Source organism: Oryctolagus cuniculus, chromosome 6 (assembly GCF_964237555.1).
Source record: "Oryctolagus cuniculus chromosome 6, mOryCun1.1, whole genome shotgun sequence".
NCBI lineage: Eukaryota > Metazoa > Chordata > Mammalia > Lagomorpha > Leporidae > Oryctolagus > Oryctolagus cuniculus.
Genome location: NC_091437.1, coordinates 109,875,558 through 109,901,311, shown reverse-complemented (window position 1 = coordinate 109,901,311; position 25,754 = coordinate 109,875,558). Strand labels below are relative to the sequence as shown.

At 35.7% G+C, this 25,754-nt stretch overlaps 1 protein-coding gene across 20 annotated transcripts in view; it reads right to left on the bottom strand.

Annotated features, from left to right (window-relative positions):
• The window catches only part of RALYL (RALY RNA binding protein like), an 833,139-nt gene that overhangs the window by 490,057 nt on the left and 317,328 nt on the right, over positions 1-25,754 (bottom strand). The window contains exon 1 of one of the 20 annotated variants that reach the window (XM_051844590.2): positions 16,441-17,769. The exons of the other annotated variants lie outside the window; for them this stretch is intronic. The gene's annotated coding sequence lies outside the window, so the exon portion shown is untranslated. Of the gene's footprint in view, positions 1-16,440; positions 17,770-25,754 lie in introns of those variants that run through there. 20 annotated transcript variants of the gene reach the window in all.

Below are 25,754 nucleotides of genomic sequence, written 5' to 3'. Positions count from 1 at the left end.
AAACTATGATGTTGCTTATTTTAAGGCTATAAAATGTAATGCCAAAAACAAACAAAAAGAACAAAAAATCTCCAGGTGAATACGTAAGCTTCTCTGAGTGAAGCCAAGTGGACATGAAATGTCAAGGAGGTAATTAAAATGATTTTCAAATATCACAGACCTCATAAGAATAAAATTAGTTACCTGTTCCTAAAAGCTTCTGTGTGCCAGATAAATATGGCAGATTATGAAATCTTCATATTTAATTTCAAGGTATATTTCTTTAAAATATTCCCTTTTACTGGATATTTTCAAAACAATTTAAAAAATAGAGAAGTAAAAATAGAAATTTAAAAATCAATAGCTTTTAATAAATAAAATCAAATTAAGCTTTTCTTTTTTTCTTTTTATTTTTTATAGAGTTAGATGGCGAGAGAAAGAGACAGAGAGAAAGGTCTTCCTTCCGTTGGTTCACTCCCCAAATAGCCGCAGTGACTGGAGCTACGCCGATCTGAAGCCAGGAGCTTCGTCCTGGTCTCCCATGCAGGTGCAGGCTCCCAAGCACTTGGGCCATCCTCCACTTCCTTCCCAGGCCGCATCAGAGAGCTGGACTGGAAGTGGAGCAACCAGGACTAGAACCCGGCACCCATATGGGATGCTGGCACCACGGGTGGAGGATCAAACAAGTTGAGCCACGGTGCCGGCCCCCAAATTATACTTTTCAAGTTGATGTCTTAAAACTGTTTTATACCCCCTAATACTTCCAGTAAACTAGACAGAGGAAAAATCTACTTTAGAATTATCTAACAAAATACATACACCATATAATATTACTAATAAAATATATGCACCATATATTAACTTGAAGGTGAGTTGTTCTTTTTTAAATAAATTTGCTCTTCAAGGAAGATACTAAAAATCTCAGTCTTTATTGTGTACATCAGAGATTAAAATATGTTGTGTGTACTCTAGTAGATGCTCCAATATGAAAAATGAATAATAACAGGACTTTTGAGAGTGCAAAATTTATGAAATGGCAAATATAACCATAATTAGAAATATAACCATACTGCATGTAACAATATAATATAATGCCTTGTTAAAGATGCATTAATTCATTTCTATGAATAATAAATTTTCATTTGTGTTAACGGGTATTCATAAGAAGAAAAGCCACAATCTATGAGATACAGCAGAATCATTGTGAAATACAAATTTCATGGAGATGGTAGTATTCAAATGGTTAGTGAAAGAGAAAGGATTTCAACAGATTAAAAGCATGAGCAGCTTCATAGAATATTCAGTTTGATGAGTGCACTACATACACATAAAGAAACAGTTGGAGATCGGCTGAAAAAGATAAATTAGGATTGGACTGTGGAGACTTTGCATGCTAAGCAAAGACATTTGGATGCAACACATAGAGCATGGAGGATTTATTGAAGTTTTTGTTTGTTTGCTTTTGGGACATGGGTAGAATACATAGCTAAATTTGCAAAAAATATTTTGTAATAGAATATCTTTCAAAAGCTTCACAACAGCTCCACAAGTGAATAATACGTATAGGTAAGGCTTCTGAAGTGTGTTCTGATTTGGGGTTGGAAAGTTACTTCCCGTTATATGAAATTTTTTAAGTCATGGCTGGGACTACTTTAGCAATTAAAAAAAATAAAGTGGAAGACAAAGAAGACAGAGCCTCATTACAAAATATTTTAATTTTATATTTTCTCAAATACTTGACAAATAGTAATGTTAAAAGACTTAACAATTTATTATGGTTCTATATTAAATGCTTGTTCCATAATAGAACTGCTGCATGACTTCTAAAAACATGAATCAATTTCTATGATTTTGCTTCCTTTAAAATTGGGATAATTTCCATTTTATCTACTTTTTTTTCACAATTTTACAAGCAATGAGCTTCTGCTGAGTAAGAACATGGGACTGGATCTAATTCCCCAATAGAAACATAAAGTGGGAAAGAAATCTACAAGTGTTCCAAGATGACTAACTTCTTAATATAGGAACTGATTCTATGGTGTCAATGAGAGACTATCATTAAAAATATTTAAGATGGGTCAGTGCTGTGGTATTGCATGTAAAACTGCTGCCTGTGGCACCAGCATCCCGTCTAGGTGCTGGTTCGAGTCTCAGCTGCTCCACTTCCTATCCATCTCCCTGCTAATGTGCCTGGGAAGACAGTGGAACATGACCCATGTGCTTAGGCCCCCATACCCACATGGGAAAACGGAAAGAAGCTCTTAGCTTCTGGTTCCCATATTTGGACCAACCCAGCCTGACTGTTGCAGCCATTTGGGAGTGAGCCAGTGGATGGAAGACCTCTCTGTCTCTCTGTAATTCAGCCTTTCAAGTAAACAAATAAATCTTTAAAAAAATTGAGAATAACTTGGATATTATGGGATTATTTATTTTTATAGGAAATCCAAATTCATTTTAGACAAAATTTCCTTAGATAGTAGAAAGTTGTATTTTTTTTTCAATATTTGTTTATGTAATTGAAAGGCAGAGTTATAGAGAGGCAAAGTGAGAAAGAGAGAATCTTCCATCCACTGGTTCACTTCCCAGATGGCTGCAATCGCTGAAGCTGCACCAATCCAAAGCCAGGAGCCAGGAGCTTCTTCCGGGTTTCCCACATGGGTGCAGGGGCCCAAGGACTTGGGCCATCCTTCACTGCCATAGCAAAGAGCTGGATTGGAAGTAGAGCAGCTGGGACTCGAACCGGCACCTATATGGGATGCCAGCACTGCAGCGGAGACTTTACCTGCCACACCACAGTGCTGGTCCCTTTTTAAAATTTTTGTTCCCTGAACTTTTGTCTTTGGTTTTTGTTAAAGCAATGTGGGGCACTAAAAAACAATGGTACCTCAGAGTAGTGAGGCCAGAGGTAGTGGCCCCACTATTGCATCTTGAATCTAAACAACACTCTTCTAAGAGGATTCATAGGAGACTAGCACATGGGCAGACTTCTTTGTGGTGTACGTCTACAGGCAGAGTGACTTTCTTACAGGAATGCTGGGAACTGAGGCAGAGAGGCCTGAGGTGAAGATCCATTTCTCCCTGACCCAAAGAAAAGTTACATTGCATTTTTTTAATGCTCCCCAAGTAAAGTGGTACATATCATAGTTGGCCATTGCTGAAACCCGCTCCTTGAAATAAGCACCTTCTGAGTTTGCCTGGCTTGGTAAGAGGTTCTCAAAGCTACAGAAGTAAGTTGAGTTCTCTGCTGTCCCTAAGCCTAAAATTTGTCTTAGCCTTGTGACAAAGCAACCAGAAGCAATAGTCTGTGCAATGGAGGAAGGCAGCTTATGAACTGATACCCTACAGCTAGCAGAAGACACTGCTGCTTCTCCTGCTTCTGTTGGGTTGTTCCTTTTGAAACTTCCTATTAGCTTGACCTGATTCAAGTATCACCAGAGACGTAAGATACATAAGTAAAAAGGCATCTGAGACTCCAGAACTAGAGAATGCAGGAAAAACAAACGAGTGCTAGAATGTTTTTGAACCAAAATAAATTTATCCTTTAATTTTATTGTTCATTAATTTATTTAAAGTGCCCATGTATTCTGAGATTTGTTCATTCTTACTGATTCTGTGTTCATATTGGCAGTTCTCACCTTCAGTGTCCAAAGGAAGCATTAAAACAATAGCTAAAAGATGTTTGATTCCAGGATTTTTTCCAGACAACACCTTCTGTATCTCCCTCAGTAGATTCTTTTTCATTTCATCTTCCATTGACCCATAAGCAGACTTATGGGTCTTCCTTTACTACAGTGCCTTGGAGAGTTTGTTGGCACTTTTGAGTCAGCTTCCACTCTGGTGGCAGTTCTAAAATTACCCCACTAATCAGAGGGGATTATATAAATGCAAATTTAGAAATTTTTTATGGTCAGAGAGAGATGAAAGTCTCAGAACACTCATAAATTAATAAATTCTGCCTAATCACAGCTCATAAATATAGCTCATCCTTTACATTCATATTTATTTTTCCAGAGCTCAGATTTTCAATAGTATTATAATAGTATGATAATCACTTGCTCCCTTATTATCATAGACACATTCACACACAATCTGACTTCTGTGACTCTATCAACACAGTTTTCACAAAAAGTAAATCTCTGTTACTCTCATTAAAAACAACATACTCTTTCATCTTTCAAAAAAAAATCTATTTCTGTGGATAGCCTTTCATGATTTATTACCTTTTTGCTAATTTGGCCAATTTTGCATCACTATAAAACAAAAATACCAATTCTATATGTTTCAAACAACTTTCAGTTCTTTTGACGGTCAATGCTTATTTATTTCTATGCCTTAACATAAAAATTCCAACTCCTTATACTTTCTATCATTTCCTGAATGATTTCTACTTGTCTTTCATGATGAGGCAGTCTAATAACTGGATGGCTGATCAATTGATCTTCTTAATGCTATTTACGACTTAACGATTCCCTCACTTGCTCTTTCAGTGTGCTTCCATACTACTCTGTGTTTACTCCCATCTAATAATAAAAGCATAGTATGAAGTAATTCCTTTTCTGTTTTCCAGTTTTTGCAATTAGGATGGAAACTGCCTGAAGGACTTTTGTCTTCTATGTTTGAGATAACTCACGGAACTCTGCCAAAGTAAGTATTGATTATTTTGCATGATCACGAAGCACTAACTAAATATCAAGAATGTTTTGTATGAAATTCCAAACTTATATGTAAACATTGGCGACAGTATTAAGATCTCCCTTCAGATATTTCATATCTCATGAATTGGTACTAGTCTTGTTAAAGCCAGTATTAACACAAAGCCTTCTGAACTGGATTTCAGGGCTCACAGAGCACTGGGGCAACAACAGGAACTGTAGGCATTTGAAAAGGGACATTAGTGGGCTTGCTAGGCTCTCCAACTATCCATGTGTATGTGCTTTTGACTAAGAAAGCCACAAACACATAGCATTTCTGGATGCTGGGTATGCCTTAAAGTGTTGTAATTAATCTTCTTACTCAAATGTATGGGGGTAACTCATACGACTAATTGGACAAATATAGTATTCAACCACATTTTTACTGCTGAACTTCTGAAGTAGGTCATAAACTTTGCTGAAGTGGAAAAATCACATTTCTTACAATCATTTCCAGAAGTGAAGTTGTTGTAACATGAAAATACCTATCTAAATAAAGTGAAGTTATAAATCATGTCCTGATAAATCTTCCTGTAACTCTACCTTGTATGGGTGCTAACACTTTAATCATTCTTGCCATAAAATACTATTCTGGTCTTAATATTAATTAAAACATGTTAATGTTTCATAATCTCATTCCATAGATATATAAATATCTTTCTAAAACGCAGTTGCCTCAATAACACTTTTCTCAGACAGTAAATCATTGGCCTAATAAACTGGATAAATTTAATTTGCTTTTTTGTTTCCCATTAACAGGTCACTAACTAATATTTTATAAAATGAAATTTAATGCTCAATTCTTTATATACAAAATATAATATTCATAAGAATGTATTTGTAAACACTTTATTTAATTGGACAGATTGCTTAAACTTCAGGTTTCACAGGCCACTTGATATCTGTGTTAATGACTCAATTAATCTCTTGTAATTTATTTATTTATTTATTTTTAAGATTTATTTACTTGAAAGAATTACACAGAGAGAGAAGGAGAAGCAGAAAGAGAGGTCTTCCATCCACTGGTTCACTCTTCCAGTGCTTTCCCGGGTCATAGCAGAGACTGGATCAGAAGTGGAGCAGCAGGGACTAGAACAGGTGCCCATATGCGATGCCGGCACTGCAGGCAGTGGCTTTATCCACTATGCCACAGTGCCAGCCCCATCTCTTATAATTTAAAAGCAGCTTTAACAATATGTAAATGAATGATAGCTGAATTCCAACATAAACTTTATGTATAAAAATCAGTGGCAGACCTGATTTGACCTCTGGACAATAGTTTTTTTTAACCCTGCCAGCAATGAAAAATTAGGGAAATAACAATACGTCAGAGGATTTTTTCCTATTAACACTAGTTCTAGACTACATTTATTATATATCAAATAACCAAGCAAAGGAGCAGTGCAGTGAATCAGAAATGACTTCTACAAATGTAGAACCCCTATGAAATGTACTAACTTTAGATTTCTTATTATTATCTTATAATCCAGTAGCCTACTAACAGTGGAGCAGTAGGAACAGCCTACTGGGATACAGATAGTTCTAAGAAATATCAGTGAAAAACAGTTTTTCCTTAAAAAATTCTTTGTTAGTATGAGTTCTAAACAATTGCTTTTGTCACCTTTGAATTTTAGTACTTATTTGTAAGTCTCATACATCCATATTTTATTTCTTATTCTTAAAATGATAAGAATTGCATTCCAAATCATCATTAACCCAGGTGGCGGCATTATACAATCTTCCAAGAATATTAACAAATTTATGAATTGTTGGGATACTCACTTAAGGCACAGCTCATATCTCCAACCCCTTCTACTACTTATCCCTGAATTTAAACAGTAGATTAGATTAGTGACTCCCCATTGGGCATAAAGTGTCAAGATGACTAAGTTCTGGAGATCTGCTGTATAATATCCCCATAATCAGAAATCCTATATTATCAACTGAAAACTTTCTTAAGAGTGCTGATCTTAGGTTAAGTATTAATGAAATAAAAAAATTGAGAACAGATATTTAGAGCTAAACATGACTGATACTGTGATCACACAGAATAAGCAACAGAATTTGAGTTACTTCTCTTCTGTCATGGAATGTGCAGTTATGTCTTATGTATTTTCTAGAGTTTATTGTGACATGGGATATCCATGCATCTCTCAAAAAAGCCTCCAGCTAATTTTTTCAAGAGATCTTCAAAAAGTTCATGGAAATGCACATTATGCAAATTATGCATGGATTTCAATTTTTTTGCTCGAGAAAATCATCCATATTCCATGCATTTTTGATGTATCCTTTATATCTCTTCCTTTATGTGAAAGAAACCTTGTGAAGTTGAATGTAGTAAAAAGTGTTCTATAGCGTCCAGCATTGTGGCACAGCAGGTTAAGCTCTCACCTGTGACGCTTGCATCTCATATGAGTACCAGGTCAGGGCCCAGCTGAACTTCCCACCCAGCTCCCTGCTAATGCATCTGGGAAAGTAGTAGAAATCTCTGTCTCTCTCGACTTTTCCCTTTCTTTATAACTCTGCTTCTCAAATAAAGAAATACATCTTGGGAAAAAAAGTGTTCTGTCTTAAATGTAAGCATAGGCTGACGTATCTTTATATTCTCTATTGAATACGAATAAATAAGGCAAATTAATTTGCAAAAAAAGCTGAAAAAGAGAAAGTTACAGTTCATTGTTATAACCAAATAAATGTAAATATGGTTTTCTTTTTATAAATTTTCATATAATTTAAAAGTATTAAACATCTAATTTTACTTTTTTATTATTAACTAATTGTTTTACATTATGTTTACTGATATGATAATATGCACAAAGTTCAATAAAAGATAATTTTACCCCGGCGCGTTTCTAACTCTACTGTTTGTGGCAAGTGAGATGGAGCATGTCCCAAATTGTATAACTCCTCCCTCTCTTATTCCCACTCTTATATTTAACAGAGATCACTTTTCAGTTAAATCTAAACACCTAAGAATAATTGTGTGTTAGAGTTCAACCAATAGTATTAAGTAGGACAAAAAAAATACTAAAAGGGATAAAGTATTAAGTTGTTCATTGATAGTCAGGACAAGGGCTGATCAATCCCATCAAGGTGGCTTGTACCCTTGCCATCTCACTAGTCCAAGTGACCAATTTCAGTTTACAATTGAATATAATGATAGGTCTAAGAATCAAAGAAATCACATAAACAAGACTAGTGTCTGCTAATACTATCTGATAGAATTAAGAAGGAGAGGGCCGGCACCGCAGCTCACTAGGCTAATCCTCCGCCTTGAGGCGCCAGCACACCAGGTTCTAGTCCTGGTTGGGGTGCCGGATTCTGTCCCGGTTGCCCCTCTTCCAGGCCAGCTCTCTGCTGTGGCCAGGGAGTGCAGTGGAGGATGGTCCAAATACTTGGGCCCTGCACCCCATGGGAGACCAGGAGAAGCACCTGGCTCCTGCCATCGGATCAGCGCAATGCGCCGGCTGCAGCGCACCGTCCGCGGCGGCCATTGGAGGGCAAACCAAAGGCAAAGGAAGACCTTTCTTTCTGTCTCTCTCTCTCACTGTCCACTCTGCCTGTCCAAAAAAAAAAAAAAAAAAAAAAAAAAAAAGAATTAAGATTAAGAAGGAGAGAATGATCCAACATGGGAAGTGGGATACACAGCAGACTCATAGAATTGCGGATACCCTAAACAGCACTCTGGCCTCAGAATCAGCCCTTAAAGCATTTGGATGTGGCTGAAGAGCCCATGAGAGTATTTTAGGCAGGAATACCTAGGAAAACCAAGACACTCTGGCCAAAAAAAAAAAAAAAAAAAAAAAAAAAAAGGAAACCTAAATGAAAGATCTCTGCGAGTGAGATCCCAGTGGAAAGAACAGGTCATCAAAAAAGGAGGTACCTTTCTCTGAACTTCCACTTTGACTATAACCCTGTCAGAATAAGATTGAAGTCGGCGAACTCAACAGGCTTTCATAGCCTTGGCAACTCATGACAAGAGCCTAGGTTGATTACTGACACCATAAACAAGAGTGTCAATTTGCTAAGTCAACAACAGGAGTCACTGTGCACTTACTCTTCATGTAGGATCTCTGTCCTTAATGTGTTGCACAATGTGAATTAATGCTATAACTAGTACTCAAACAGTATTTTACACTTTGTGTTTCTGTGTGGGTGCAAACTGTTGAAATCTTTACTTAATTTATACTAAACTGATCTTCTCTATATAAAGATAATTGAAAATGAATCTTGATGCAAATGGAATGGGAGAGGGAGTGGGAGATGGGAGGGTTGTGGGTGGGAGGGAAGTTATGGGGGAAAAAGCCATTGTAATCCAAAAGCTGTACTTTGGAAATTTATATTTATTAAATAAAAGTTAAAATAAATAAATAAAAAAGATAATTTTCACTATTTGGGTTTCTTTTATAACTATTTCAACAACTTGCTTCATAAATTATTATTACTTATATATTTTTGTTGCATAGAGGAAGAGTCAGAAACAAAAATCTTGGGTGGGCGCTGTGGTGCAGTGGGTTAAACCACCACTTGGCATGTCAGCATGCGACACTGGAGTGCCGGTTTGAGTCCAGACTGCTCTGCTTCTGATCTACCTTTCTGCTATTGCATGTAGGAGACAGCAGATAATAAATCATGTATTTGGGTCCCTGACACCTGCATGAGAGACTGAGATGGAGTTCCAGGTTACTAGCTTCAGCGGGCATTTGGGAAAGGAACCAGCAGATGGAAGACTCTCTCTCTCTGCATCTCTGCATCTCCGCATCTCTCTTTCTCTGTATCTCTCCCCTCCCCCATCTCTATCTCTGTCACTTTGCCTTCTAGAAGATGAAAATAAAGAAAAAGAAACATTAAAAAAAGAAACAGCAATCCAGTATGTGTGTGTGTCAAATACACTTATTGCAATACTGCCATAACCTATAACATTGGGATCTGGGGTAAAATCATGTAGGACCCTGTGGGTCACTGTCAGAATTCTGACTATTAAGAAAAGAAAATATTTTTGACTTTTTCACTAGAGGAATAGCATAATGATATATCTTACACAATAAAATGATCACTGTGTTAGCTTTCTTGATCTCATTGTAATGGATTATAGGAGCATAAGAGCAGAAGCATGTACTTTGGAGTTTCAGTGGTTTGCGTTGCTGTTGTAAAAAAATGCTACATATATAAAAATAATAATAATTTAATTCAAATAAATTAGAATTATGCTCTCTGTGTGCATCTGACTTTCAAATCAATAAATAGCAATTAAAATAGTAATAATTTAAGTCAACAATGCAGAATGGGAAAGTTCTTTTTTTATATTTTTTTCTTCTGAGGTGTTCTGTTCATTATACATTCGAGAGAAATTTCCCTGTGCTAAAGTTCTGTGAAACTACTCCTCGTTCCCTGTACCCACCCTGACATTTCACATCTCCATGGCTTTGCTTTTGTTCTTTTCCCTGCCTGGTATCCTGCTGCTTGATGAGTTCCTTCTCCTCTGAAAAGGACAATGAGAACCATTCACTCCCTTTGATAATCCTGTATCATTTCAGATATATCTGCATTATGCTGCAGTCATAATTTCATAAATCATGGTCCACTAAATTTTTTACATTTTTTAATGTAAGAACTCTAAAGAGATTAAGATCTTTTCTGTTCCTGCTCTGGCTTTCATAGCAACTAGCCTTATCCCTGGCAGAAGAGATACAGTCAATAAATATTTGTAAATGAATGTGTTTATTAAATGTTCCTTTCTTTTTGATTTCTAAGGTACTATTTATCACCAGAAAACCTGTCAACTCTGAGACTGGTGCTGTGATGTAGTGGGTTAGGCTGCCACCTTTGATACAGGCATCCCCATATGCACAGCTTTGAGTCCCATTGCTCCACTTCAGTTCCAGCTCCCTGATAATACGCCTGGGAAAGCAGCATAGGATAGTTCAAGTGCTTGGGCCCCTACACCCATGTGGGAGACCCAAAATAAGTTCCTGGATCTGACTATGGCCTTGCCCAGCCCCAGCTGTTACAGCAATATGGGGAGTAAACCAGCAGATAGAAGATCTTGAGATTCTCTCTCTCTCTCTCTCTCTCTCTCTCTCTGTGTGTGTGTGTGTAATTCTGCCTTTCAAGTGAGTAAAATGAATTTTAGAAAGAAAGAAAACTTACCTACTCAATTGAACTTTTTCAGAAAACAAAAACAGTATTAAGCATGTGCCAGTTTCATTTTAGAAATATTAAATGAAAAAATTATGTATATATATGAATTGATATAATTCAGTAATGTCTATACAAAAAGGAGACCTAACACATTAAAACATGACTAGTGAATGCAACCAATGAGTGAATGAAAGCAAATATGAAAATTTCAAAGTAAATCCATATTCTGTTTGAGAAGATGGCGTTGCATATGAAAACGATGAGATTTTGTTCAGAAAGGGTTTTTTAATTCCACTTAGTATTCTTTGTCTCTTAGTGCTTTGAAAAGCATAATAACTTCTACCTCTGTTCTCTCTCAATGATCACTATCCTCCCAGTTAATCATCTCATCCATTCATCAATTATTACATTCCCCGCCCTTGAGTTGATGATGCCTTTGCTTGGCTGCATATAGACAGAATTAAGTTTAGGACAAAGACACAACACTTTAGTGATTTGCAATCATTCGTGTTATTGTTAAATCCAGAGCAGAAGAGTATTAAGGCAAAGCTGAAATTTCACAAGATTACCATCCTAAGTTACTAATCAGCCACAGCACTGTGGCCTGGTTGACCACAAGTGTTCAGAGTTCTTCAGTGGACTCACAAAGTGTATGCTGCACAGCACATAATACTCTAGATTACCAGAAGATGAAGAGAAAAAGTTACCAACAAATCTAGTGTTAGAAAACTTATGAATGGTCTCCAGGGGTAAAAATCAAGTCTGTTTTTGGAATATTAGCAGAGCACTATATCACACTTTTGTAGCCATGTAAAATGGAGGTACACTGCAATCAGCAATTAGAATATGAAGCAATATTATCTTAATTTTAAATGCTAAATTTCAAGAATACTGAGATATATGAACTGGGGAATTACAGTTTAATTCATTATGATTCTACATCTACAAAATCTTTTCAAATATATATTTTATAGTATAGAATAACAAAATCATTATCTTTTACATAAAGAGGTTAATCTAGACAATTCAGAAAAATTCCAAATAGAGTTTTATAGTAAATTTCATACCAATCAAGGCAGAAAATCAAAAAAATACTACTAGTATTTTCACTTGGACGCTATTTAGAATTTTATCCACAGTGAACCAGTGATCTATAAGGGTGCCAGATGTTTGATAATAGTGCACAACATACCATAACACACCAAATTATTTGGTTTTATTATAATTCATTTAATGATGACTGCATTTGTGGATATCATATTTATCTCTAAGAACAGGAGATGAAACAGTACTGTCATCATGGCAATTTAAAAAATATTAAAGCAATTACTATCAACATGTATGCTTCCTTGTTGTGCATGTCCATATTCTACTTGTATCTTTTCATAATCTTTTCAAGAAATTGAGTGTAGTCAGTTACAGACTGATGAGGATTTCTGAAGTTGCTAAATGTTGAGTGGACTCTGAGTGGCTACTAGCTTGCCGAAGAGTACAGATTACAGTAAAAATACTTGATAGCTTTAAAAAAAAAAAAAACAAAAACCAGGGTTGGTGCTATGGCATAGCGGGTGAAACCGCCGCCTGCAGTGCCAGCATCCTTTATGGGCAGTGGTTTGGGTCCCGGTTGCTCCACTTCTGATCTGGCTCTCTGCTATGACCTGGGAAGGCGGTGAAGATGGCCCAAGTCCTGTACCTATGTGGGAGGCCAGAGGAGGCTCCTCGCTCCTGGCTTTGGATCAGCGCAGCTCTGGCTGTTGCGGCCAATTGGGGAGTAAACCACTGGATGGAGGACCTCTCTCTGTCTCTCCTCTCTCTGTGTAACTCTGACTTTCAATTAAATAAACAATTTTTTAAATAAAAAACCCACAAAATATTTTTGAACATAAATCAGTACACAATAAATATCACATACAAAATAAAATTAATTGTGTTAAATATTCATTATACCCAAAGCAGCAAAACAAATCTCCTACACAACATAGGATTAAATGTGAAAGAACAGGATATTTTCTTGACAAAGCTATCATGGCACACTACATCCATCATCAGTTGAAAAATTAAGACCAGAAAGGAAAGCTGTTATTGCTCTGTTCTCAATAACATAGTCCTATTAACCAATTTATTATTTTTAAAGTTTTCTGAGTATGTAAAGTATTGAAAGTAAAGAAGAAGCAAATTAATTGAATAACATCTAACACTGAATAAATGTATCAATTATCCTTAGAGATAAGCATGCAGAATAATATTAGGATGTGATAGTTCAAAGTTCTTTTATTAATTTTTAGTTTGTTTTCTCCCTTTAAAATTAGATATAATTTACATACTATAATACACACCACATAAGAGTTAATAATTGTATATGTGTGTGTAATACTAACAAAACAACACAAAAGGCATTTCTACCACTTCAAAATATTCTCCTATCAATTTTCAATTCACTTTCAGACAATCATCTTTTCAGTGACAGGGCCTGAGGGGAGAGAAAAAGGATAAGACAGATCCTCCATCCACAGATAAATTTTATTTTTCTAGCTCATCATACAAGTGGACTGTGATCTGAACTCCCCAATGTTTAGCTTCCTATATTTTTCACAAAGTCCATGAGATTTATGCATATTGTTAGCACATTTATTAAAGGAGCTATCACGGGGTAACACTTTTATCATGTGGGAAATGCTTTTCTTTTTGTCCCTAAGTATTTTGTTGTCTGATATATCATTCTTTATGTTTATCCATTCAATGTTTTTCATCCATAATCTTATTTATTTTGCATGTTTCCAGGTTTTGCTAATAAATAAGATTTCTGTCAATATTCATATAGTGTTTTTGATAAAACTCAAAATAAGAAAGACTAGAAATTTCTCAACAGAGTACCTATGAAAAACTAAGGCTAATAACAGCACACTTAATGGTGAAACATCACTTTCATCCAAAATAAAGAACTAGGAAAGGATGTCTGATGTTATACTTCTGTTTCAACACAACTCCTAGCCAGTGCGATATCCCAAAGAAAAATAATAAAAGGAAAAACAATTAAAAGGGGAAGTAAATGGGCATCTTTCATAAGTAGCATCACTATTTATGGGAAAGATCCTATGAACACCACAGAAAATTTATAAAACTAGTATTTTTCAATTTTGTAAAATTGTGGCATAGATGATCAACATACAGGGAACAGGATTAACACAGTAGGTTAAGCTGCCTGCAATGCTGCACATGGGTGCTGGTTCAAGTCCTGGCTGCTCCTCTTCCAAATCAGCTCCCTATACTATTGTGCCTGGGAAAGCAGCAGAGGTTGGCCAGGGTGCTTGGGCCTCTGCACCCAAAGAAGCTCCTGGCTACTGGTTTCAGCCTGGTCTACCCTGGCTGTTGCAGCCATTAGGGGAGAGAACTAATGGATGGAAGATCTCTCTATCTATCCTCTCTCTCATTCTGTCTTTACATAAGTAAGTAAATAAATCTTTTTTAAAAAGATCATAATATAGAAAGAAAAAGATTATCAATATAATCTAGTGAACAATCAAAAAAATAAAATTGAAGAAAAATGAACTACAATGCTACAAATATCATCTTGAAAACTGACCTGTTGTCAAACTCTAATTGTTTTTTTCAGTCTTACTTTGACCAGGAATTCTACACCTCCTATTGCTGGCACACTGAACTCCATTTTGGATGTTCAAAATCATTGGCATGGGTCATTAAACCCAGATAATATAAAAATCCAGTGATTGCAGAAAATTTCTATTTATTTTGAGAATTTTTCTAAGAATTTGTTATGTTACCAGATCCTCATTTTATGAGATCATCCATCAGTTGCAGAGCAAACTAATTATAACAAAGATTTTTAAGTCTACAATGGGTACATTTTCACAACTGCGATTCATTACTTAAAATCAGAAAGGGATAAAAATCACTTCTACTTTCCACTGGGATGTCGAGAAAATGGCTTTTCTTTTCAGTTCAATAAGTACTCCGAAATTCTCCTATCTTTTTTGAACACTACTGGATTATATTTCTTGACATTATTTTTCCCATTTTCTCTTGGATTATTTGTTCGTATCCTCTTAAAACACCTGCTCACCTAATGTTTTCTCTCAGGAAGCATTTTGTTATCGGTTTTCCTTGCTCCATCCCAAGAAGTATGTATAGAGAAGTTTTAATTACAAAACCAAACTAATTCATTGAGGTGTATTCCTTAGTAAAAACAGTAATCTTCCTGAGGGAATCCTATAGACAGCTCTTCAAGTATTTGTTTCCTTATTGAGGTAAGATCACTAGAAGCACATATGTACATTCAAATTCAATATCATTCATTAGATCTTTTCTGATAATGATGATTTGAGTCATAGCCATGAGTTATTCAAAACCAAGTGCACCTCTCCATTTCATATTTTCCACTTATTATTCATAATGTTAAAATTGTAAAGTAGATGTTAGATATACCTCTTGTACATTTCCCAATAATATTATTGTTTACATTCAGCTTCAAATATAATTGACAATCAAAGCTTATTTAGGGGCTGGTGTTCTGTCATGACGGGTTAATCTGCTGCTTTCAATGCTGGCATGACATATCATAATGCCAGTACGAGTCCTGCTTCTGATCCAGGTTCCTGCCAATGTTCCTGGGAAGACAGTGAAAGATGGCTCAAGTACTTGAGTCCCTGCCACCCATGTGAGACCAGAATGGAGTTCCTGCCTCCTGACTCTGACTTGGCCCTGTCTGTTCTGCTCATTTGAGAAATGAATCAGCAGATGGAAGACACTTCTCTCTCTCTCTCTTCCTCTCTCTCTCTCTCTCTACCTCTCACCTTCTGCCTTTAAAATAAATAAATAATTTTTAAAACTACTTATTTGCAATATTATGATCAATGGTTCAAGAATTGGGCCCCAGTGGTATACCAGTTCATATGTGTTTGATATTTAAGTTAAAGCATCATAACAATTTGAACAGGACTTAGTAAAAAAAATTGTGAGATAATTAATAATAATTCCCTCTAGCACTTGGGGTATTATCTCTCTCTTTTTCCAGTAAGATAAGTCTATGACACTCCTATAGATCAATATCCTTTTTCTCAAAGTAGCTTTGCATATTCAATCTAATGATGCAATCTTCAATTTCAATTATATTTCATCTATAATAATTAACAGACTATAAATGATGCCTTGGTGATCTGAAGTGAGGAATATTTACAAATTCTTAGTACATTCAGTAATATGCTCTGGGGAGGCTAGTTTAAATGGACAATAGCTATATTTATATTAAGGGAATAGTTAAGCAATATGAGGGTATGCATTTTAATGTATAATAGTCTGATTCAATTGGGAGAGGCTACAGTGTAAGTGTAAGCTCAATAATCTGAAAAAAGGAGTATGTTTGCTTCTTGTGATATTGTCCTTTCTCTCTTCTATGAGAATGTAAATTAATTACACCAATAGTATACTAGATTGCAGAAGACAGTAGACAACAATAACTCTCAATCTATAGACCTTCTTAAGCAAAATCATTTGAAAAACAACTACATTCTGTTTCCCAAGGTGAAATTGACCCCGATTGTTGGAATATTGGTATTATTTGAATCTTAAACACAAATTCTAATCATTTTAAGAAAATAAATTTGTGCCTTACTGTGGTTAATAAAATGATTGCTCCAAACTCTCCTTTTAATAGGAATGTTTGCTCTGCTTCCCAGCTTTGATTACAGTGTCTATGGGTAGAGGGAAAGGTTGATTTCTGCCTGCAAAACAGGAAACTTATTTAAAGCAATCAGTTCTCATATTTGAAAGCATGGGGCAAATAATTTATGGTGATGTAGGAGTTTAAAACAGGGACTGTTTACAGAAGTGTACAAGATTATGGGGAATACATAAAGTACCTTCGAAGTCCTGTGGCACAGCATGAAGGTAAGTCAAGCAGAACAGAGAATCTAAAGAAAGCCACAAGTAGAAATCCACTTTCTCTGTATGTTTGAAGGGGGAGGAAGGGACACAGAAAGAGAGACAAACAATAGCATGTGGACTGGACTTTCCAGGATAAATATGATCCATGGTCATGCTATTTAGAAAATTTGTGAAAATCATATTTAGATTTTTTTTTTAATTTCAGAGGATTACTTTGTATCCTCGGGAATTTTGATTTACTTTCCCGAAAATAGTATCAGAGATCTGTAATTTCTAAAAGTTAAAATGCACAGCTTTGATAAGTAGCTAATATTCGTGGACTGCTTAGCATTTTCTTCTTGGAGGGTGACTATTGTAGAAAACTTGATGATGCAGATCTTCATTTAGACATTTTATTACATTTCTTTTTCTAATCTTTCAGGTAGTTCAAATGCCTGCTTCCTTCATCAGAGTGCATGTTAAACTGCTATGTATATTTCAGCTAATTCATCTTTGTCTTTCCTCCACCTGGCAACAAAATATCAACACCTGAAACAACCTTTCCATCTTTAGCAAGAAGTATGTTAGATCTTAGTATTGTTCTATACTCTACTCTCAATGAATATAGGTGGATTATTAAGAAATTAAACATGGAGACAGTGCTGTGGTGCAGTGGGTAAAGCTGCCGCCTGCACTGCCGGCATCCCACGTGGGCACCATTTCGAGACCCAGCTGCTCCACTTTTGATCCAGCTCTATGCTATGGCCTTGGAAAGTAGTAGAAGATGGCCCAGGACTTTGGGCTCCTGCACCCATGTGGGAGACCTGGAAGAAACTCCTGACTCCTGACTTTGGATTGGTGCAGCTCTGGCCATTGCAGCAAATTGGAGCATGAATCAGCAGATGGAAGACCTCTCTCTCTCTCTGTGTTTCTCCTTCTCTCTGTATGTAACTCTGACTTTCAAATAAATAAGTAAATCATTTTTTAAAAAAGAAATTAAACATTACAGATATGAAACACATGTCTGACAATCTTTTCTTTTACTAATTTTAGTCATGCACAAAATTAATACAGATACTGTATCACAGAGACATTGCTAATCCTTCATTGAGATTTTATACTTCAAAAAATGAGAGTTTTAAAATAACAAAAAAATGCTGTTCCCTCTATGCAATTTTAAAATGCCTTTTACATTATTCAACATATATGTCATTTAGCTTTATTAAATTATCAAAACAATTCCTTAGCTATGAATCAAAAGAATTTTCTTTTTTGATAGTTTTACACTTTGGTTGGTTGGTGGGATGATCATAAATAGCCTATGTGACAGGTAGCATATCTTCCTCTGAATCCGAAGGGCATTAAAGTATCATTGGTAGTCATTTTATGAGATATAATAGTAGAAATATTATTGTCATTTCTCTGAAAATCAAGATGAAATGCAAAAAATTACTTTCTGTAAAGATTTAATCCAATTCTTTTTGCTGAAATCCAACTTTTAAAAACTGCTGGTTGTTTTGCCAGTGAAAAAAGCCATTATGACACAGATTGAAGATTATCGTTATTAAATTCATACATACACACAGAATGCTGGTGATGAAAAAGACACAGGATTAGAAGCTAAAGGAGATGCTCTATCTCCCAACACTTACAATTAGGTTAACAAAAATAAGGCATGGATGCATGAATGATATAAATAAGTAAGGACATCCATGTGTTCAAAATGATGAATATAGCCATCATGTGACAATAGGAAAAAAAGAGTAGAAATTCAATCTAAAACTAGGTATGAATCAGATTAGTAATTTACAGGTAAGTAAGTTAGACAGAAACAAAGAAAGTGTCATAGCATGATTCCAAATTTTTAATTGAAAAGTTTTTGCCCTGTGTGAGAAGCAAGGAGTGCTGCTTTGTGTTTCTTTTTTTTCTAGTATCTCTCAGAACCACCATTGCACCATCCAAAACCACAGTTGATTACCATGTAAAAAAATCAATGCTGCAGATACTGTTTTGCCAAAATGTATTTATACTTAAGCTTCAGATGTAGTTATTGTCATCACCTCCTGTACTTCTTCAAACTGAAAATGTTCACGTTTGAATCAAAGCTACTGTTTAATGCTGCAGCGCGTTCTGCATTTGCTGCATTGGATAGCAGCAATATTCCCCACAAATCATGAACACATCAGAAGCTTTGAAGAGCACAGCAAAAGTGCTCACATTCTACAGATATCTTTATAAATACACTAAACAGATCTGAGCAGTCTGGCAATGAGAGTATAAAGGAACTAATAATGAAATGTATTTGGAATGAAATTACAAATGAAATTGGAAGGAATAGTAAATGTAAGTCACACCTTCAGGTATCAAGAGGAATAAGACAATGAGTCAAAATCTTAAAAGCTTAATATCAAATAAACCTTTCTGTTAACCTCTGGGGAAGACAGTAAAAAAAAAATGAAGTAAGACCAATTTTATATGAAAAGAAGATGAATAATAAAATACTTTGTCTTTTTTGACTTTGGTATTTTAAGAAAGCAAGATAAGTTTTCAACAAAAGAGTCAAATATTTTGTATGAGAATGGGAAGCTTAACGAGTATTTTGAAGGGCAGATTTTCTCTCAGCAAACAAGAAGTTATTTGGGAAGGCCAATTCCATACCTAAGTGCAAGGCTGCAGTCCTGGCTCTGCTCCTGAGTCAGGTTCCAGTTAATACATACCGTGGAAACAGAACATGATGGCTTAAAAGGTCGGGTCCCTGTCACCCACATTGGAGACCTGGATTGTATTGTCAGTTCCACACTTGGGCCTGGCCCCAGCACAGGCCAGGTCATGGCAGTCATTTGGGGAGTGAAGCAGCAGAAAGAAGCTCTGTCTCACTGCCTGTGTCTCTCTCCCCTCCTCTTTCTCTCAAATAATTGTTTGTCTTTTTACTTTAAAGTATTAAAAATAATCCAGAAAAGTATAGGGTGTTTAATGAGAATGCATAGATTTTTAAAAACTTCAACATCATTCCATAATCATTCTATCCATCTATTTAATCTATTATTAAAGCAATAGATATTTTAATATCACATAATTTAGGATACATGACAAACATCATAAAAAAAGACTATATTGTGTAAGGGGTACAATTCAGTGAAGACAACATTTACAATTGTCTGTGTACCAAATAAAACGGCATCTTTATTATATATGTATATTTTTCTGTGTATGAGAAAAATGTGGTATTTATTTTTCTGTGTCTGGCTTATTTCACTTAGCATAATGTCTCCAAAACCATCCATTTTGTTTTACATATCAGGATTTAATTATTTTTTTAGGTTTGGGTAATATTCCATAGTGTTTAAAAAATGTTTGGAATATTTAAGTAGATTGTTTGTGGAAAACAAGTTAGACTCTTCAATGCTAAGTTTCCTGTGATATGCATAACCCACTGGACATATGTAATAGAAATACATTAGTTTCATGTTCAGATTCTCAGATCCCCTGGCTTTTCATTGTATGATAAAAACCTCCACAATTGGCTCCTCTATTCTCATGTGCTTTTCCTTTTTGACAATTTCGCATCCTGAATATTCCATATACTTCTATGCCTTGTTTGCAACCATCTCTATCTCATCTTGTAGGATGCAGGAATTCAAAGGTTAAACCTGGTTTTATTCACTGCTTTATCCCTGTTGTATGGTAACAACTAAAATCTTTGTTGAATGAATGCCATGCCTATTACTAATACAATCTTTCTGATCCTTTAATCCGATTTGCACTTCATCTTGTATCATTTAGTAATCTTATTGACAATTGGAAATCTCCTGCATTGTAATTCCCTTGATTAAATAGTTACTCTTTATATATTATTCATCTTAACTAAGATATGCCTGCCTATAAGCAATTTCTAAAATGCTCTTTTATTAATAAGACAAGTTGACCCACTCCAAGGTAACAAAAAAAGAACAACTAACATTTCTAAAAATTCTGGGGACTGTGTCATGGTGCAGCAGGTTAAGCTCCCATCAGTGAGGCTGACATCCAATATGGATGCCAGTTCGTTTCTCAGCTGCTTTGCTTCCAGTCCCGCTCCCTGTCAACGCGACTGGGAAAGCAGCAGAAGATGGCACAAGTGTTTGGGGCCCTCCCATTCACATCAAAGACCTGAACAGAGTCACAGGATATTGTCTTACGCCTGACACAGCCCTAGATGCTGTGGCCATTTGGAGAGTGAAACGATGATTAGAAGACCTCTCTCCCTCTCTTCCTCCCTCTCTCTCTCTCCCCCCATACCTTCAATAACTTTTTAAAGATTTATTTTTATTTATTTGAAAGACGAGTTAGAGAGAAAGGTAGAGACAGAGACAGAGGTATTCTGTTTGCTGATTCATTCCCCAAAATGGCCGCAATGGCTGGAACTGGGCTGATCCAAAGCCAGGAGCCAGGAGCTTCTTCTGGGTCTCCCATGTCAATGCAGGGCCTCAAGGACTTGGGCCATTCTTTACTGCTTACCCAGGCCATAGCAGAGAGCTGGATCAGGAGACAAGCAGCTAGGACTAGAATCGGTGCCCATATGGGATGCCAGCACTTCAGGCCAGGGCTTTAACCCACTGTGCCACGCACTGGCCCCCATCAACAGCTTCTTTAACATCAAAATTGAAAAACATCTTCTTTGTCACAAATTTCTTTTTTAAATTTTATTTATTTATTCAAAAGTCAGAGTTAGAGTGAGGAGAGGCAGAGATAGAGAGGTCTTCCAACCAATGATTCACTCCCCAGTTGTCCACAACTGCCAGAGCTGTGCTGATCTGAAACAGGAGCCAGGAGTTTCTTCCAGGTCTCCCATGCAGGTGCAGGGCCCAAGGCCATGGGCCATCTTCTACTGCTTTCCCAGGCTATAGCAGAGAGCTAGATTGGAAGTGGAGCAGCCAGGTCTCAAACTGGTGCCCATATGGGATGCCAGTGTGCTTCAGGCCAGGGCGTTAACCACTGTGTCACAGCCCCAGCCCCCGCCCTGACACACACTTTTTAACACTAATTGTCTAGCTTATCAGTTAACAATGTCTCACTTTCACAATCCATATTAAAGAAAATAGGCTATTACAGAATTAAACCAGTCATATTAAGTAGAACAGACAAAAAAAAACTACTAAGAGGGATAATGTATTAAGTTGTTCATTAACAGTCAGGGCTATGCTGATCAAGTCACAGTTATTCTTAAGTGTTGAAAATTAACTGAAATGTGATCCCTGTTAAACATAAGAGTGGGAATAAGAGAGGGAAGAGATGTATAATTTGGGACATGCTCAAGCTGACTTGCCCCAAATGGTAGAGTTAGAAACATACCAGGGGATTCCAATTCAATCCCATCAAGGTGGCATGTACCAATGCCATCTCACTATTCCAAGTGATCAATTTCAGTTCACAATTGATCATAATGAAAGGACTAAGAGTCAAAGGGAGCACATAAACAAGTCTAGTACCTGCTAACACTAACCGATAGAATAAATAAAGGAGAGAGTGATCCAACATGGGAAGTGAGATACTCAGCAGACTCATAGAATGGCAGATGTCCTAAATAGCACTCTGGCCTCAGAATCAGCCCTAAAGGCATTCGGATCTGACTGAAAAGCCCATGAGAGTATTTCAGGCATGGAAAGCCAAGACACTCTGGCAAAAGATCTCTGTGAGTGAGATCCCAGTGGAAAGAACAGGTCATCAAAGAAGGAGGTACCTTTCTCTGAAGGGAGGAGAGAACCTCCACTTTGACTATGACCTTGTCTAAACAAGATAAGAATCGGAGAACTCAGAGGGCTTCCATAGCCTTGGAAACTCATGACCGAAGCATAGGGAGATTACTGATGCCATAGACAGGAGTGTCAATTTGTAAAGTCAACAACAGGAGTCACTGTGCACTTACTCCTCATGTAGGATCTCTGTCCTTAATGTGCTGTGCATTGAGATTTAATGCTATAACGAGTACTCAAACAATATATTTCACTTTGTGTTTCTATGTGGGTGCAAACTGTTGAAATCTTTACTTAATGTATACTAAACTGATCCTCTGTATAAAAAAAAAAAAAAAAAAGAAAGAAATTATCAACTCCCAACTTGACTCTCACGGGGATTAAACATGACAATAAGTCTGATCTGATTTCATCATCATTTAAAAAAATCATCTATTATTTTTCACTTTATGTTTCTGTGTGGGAGCAAACTGTTGAAATCCTTACTTAATGTATACTAAGCTGATCTTCTGTATATTAAGATAATCGAAAATGAATCTTGATGTGAATGGAAGGGGAGAGGGAGTGGGAAAGGGGAGGGTTGTGGGTGGGAGGGACGTTATGGGGGGGAAGCCATTGTAATCCATAAATCGTACTTTGGAAATTTATATTCATTAAATAAAAGTTAAAAAAAAAGAAAGAAAATAGGCTATTATCTCATTTGTTATTTACATTTATATCTTTCTAGGCATTCCCTGATATACAAGTATTTGCCCTCAGAAATTTCATATTAGAGAATTCTCTAATTCATTCAAATTCATTTTATGTATTTTAAAATATCTTTAAAAAGAGGTTTCCATTGAATCCATGATTTTTCTATTTGATTAGTTCAAAGAAAGTGAAATCAGAATACAATGTATATCACAGTCATAACCCAAAACTTAAACTAAATAAAAATAAATAATACTAAGCAGTCTAAATTTCCTAGCAAAAATGCTTGATGGAAATTGATTTGCATGGATGTCTCTTTAGAACATAGTAAGTTCAGAACTTCTGCCTTCAGGAAATCATGAAGATAAAGCCCAAAAGATAAGTGCATTCTAGAATTACAAAGTTATTTCTTAGCTAATAATCTACAGAGCTTGAAATGCCATTGTAGGAACTTATTCCCTGTAGACAGTGCTTTAAAGTGTTAGAAAGTGCACTGGAGTACAATGCAGTTCTCTCATAAATTTGTTCTTCTTCATTTCCTGATTATAACAAAGGTTTATTACTAGTGAGCAGAAATACTTACATATTTACCTTACCCAACATATCCCTACTCCTTGTATTAAAGATATTTTTTTAAACTTGGGAAACTCCAGTGATTTCTACATTTTTGGCAACTGACAATATGACCTTCTACATGCACAGACAAGAAACTACTGAAGTGGTAATCATATATTGTTAAAAATTTTCTCCTAGCTGATGTAAATGTTCTTCTTAGTTACTACTAAATGTCCACTTGTTTCCTCTTTTAATTTCTGTAGTTAAGATGATGTCTATGATGATTAAACTGTTGCAATTGTTGAAACACATGTAAACCAATGGAATAGATTAGACCTTAGAAATTAATCCATGCATCCACAGCCAATTAATCATTGACAAATGGGCTAAAATCACTCTCTGGAGAAAGTAGTCTATGCATAACAAATGGTGTTGGAGAAATTGAATCTCTGCATAAAGAAGTAAGAAACAAGACTCTGTCTTATACCCTATACAAAATTTTACTCACAATGCATCAATGTATTAAATCTAAGCCCTGAATCCATCAAATTACTGGAAGAAAACATAGGGAAAACACTTCAAGATATTGGCACAGGCAACGACTTCTTGGATAAGACCACAGAAGTACTGGCAATAAAGGCAAAAATAGGTAACTGAGAGTACATCAAGTTAAGATGCTTCTGTATTACAAAGTAAACACTCAACAAAGCAAAGAAGCAATTGACAGAATGGGAGAAAATATTTGCAAACTATACATCTGATATATCAAGACATATAAATAGCTCAAGAAACTGAAGAACAACAATTATCAAATTAATATATGAGCAAAATGTAAGAACAAGCATTTTTCAAAGGGTGAGATACAAATGGCCAACAGAGAAAAGAAAAGAAGCCCAGGATCGCTAGCCATCAGAGAAATGCAAATAATAATAATAAAAAAACTCACCCCAGATAGAATGTCTACCCTACAAAATTAAACAAACAAAGAAACAAACAAAAAAAAACAGAAAAAAAGAGAGAATGTGGGGGAAAAAGGTACCCTAGTACACTGTTGGTGGGAATGCAAACTAGTACAACCATTATGGAAGACAGCATGCAGATACCTCAGAAATCTGAAAACAGACCTACCATATGATACAGCCATTCCACTCCTGGGAATTTACCCAAAGGATATGAAACTAGTATATAAAGGAGTGATCTGTAACCCCATATTTATAGCAGATCAACTCACAGTAGCTAAAATATGGAATCAAACCAGATGTACAGCAAATGATGACAGAATAAAGAAATTATGGTATAAATACACAATGGAATACTACTCATGCATACAAAGTATGAAATCTTGTCTTTTTCCATAAAATGGATACAATTGGAAACCACTATGTTTAGTGAAATAAGTCAGTCCCCAAAAAACAAATATCATATGTTTTCTCTGATTTGTGGTAAGCAATATACAGAGTACAAAAATGCATACGAGAGAAATTCATACTTTGAGATCTGATGACGGTTCATAGTGCTTATCTATACTCTTGGAGAATAGTGGTTTTTCTACTTATTACTTATTGAATTATTTATTTAGTGGAGGGTTAAACTTGTGATTATAAAGTAAATTGAAAGTTTGACATTATAAAAATTGAAAGAAAAAAATAAGAAAGGAAGGAGGGAATGGTGCAAGCGAGGGAAGGAGAGAGAATGGGTGGGAATTATCGTTGTGCTCTTAAAACCACATATATAAAATTCATGAACTTTGTTCCATTTTGTATAAATAAAAAAGGAATTAAAACAGTAAGTAAATATTTCATTGACATCGGACCTCATAATAAGGGATATCTTATGGATTTGCTCTTTAATGCTTCAAAGTCAGTAATTCCCTGAATTAGAAATCACTTTAGAAAACCTGAATAAGAATTTCATATTGACAAATCAAATTCATTTCAATCTTCGAATTTTGAAAATTAACCTGATTGTACTTGAAAATAAATATAGCATTTCTTATAATATTAGCACTAGTAATTCAAAAGCTTCATAAAAATTAAGTCCATAATATGTGCCTCACTTGGTAGACAGGGATAATAACCAAAAGATA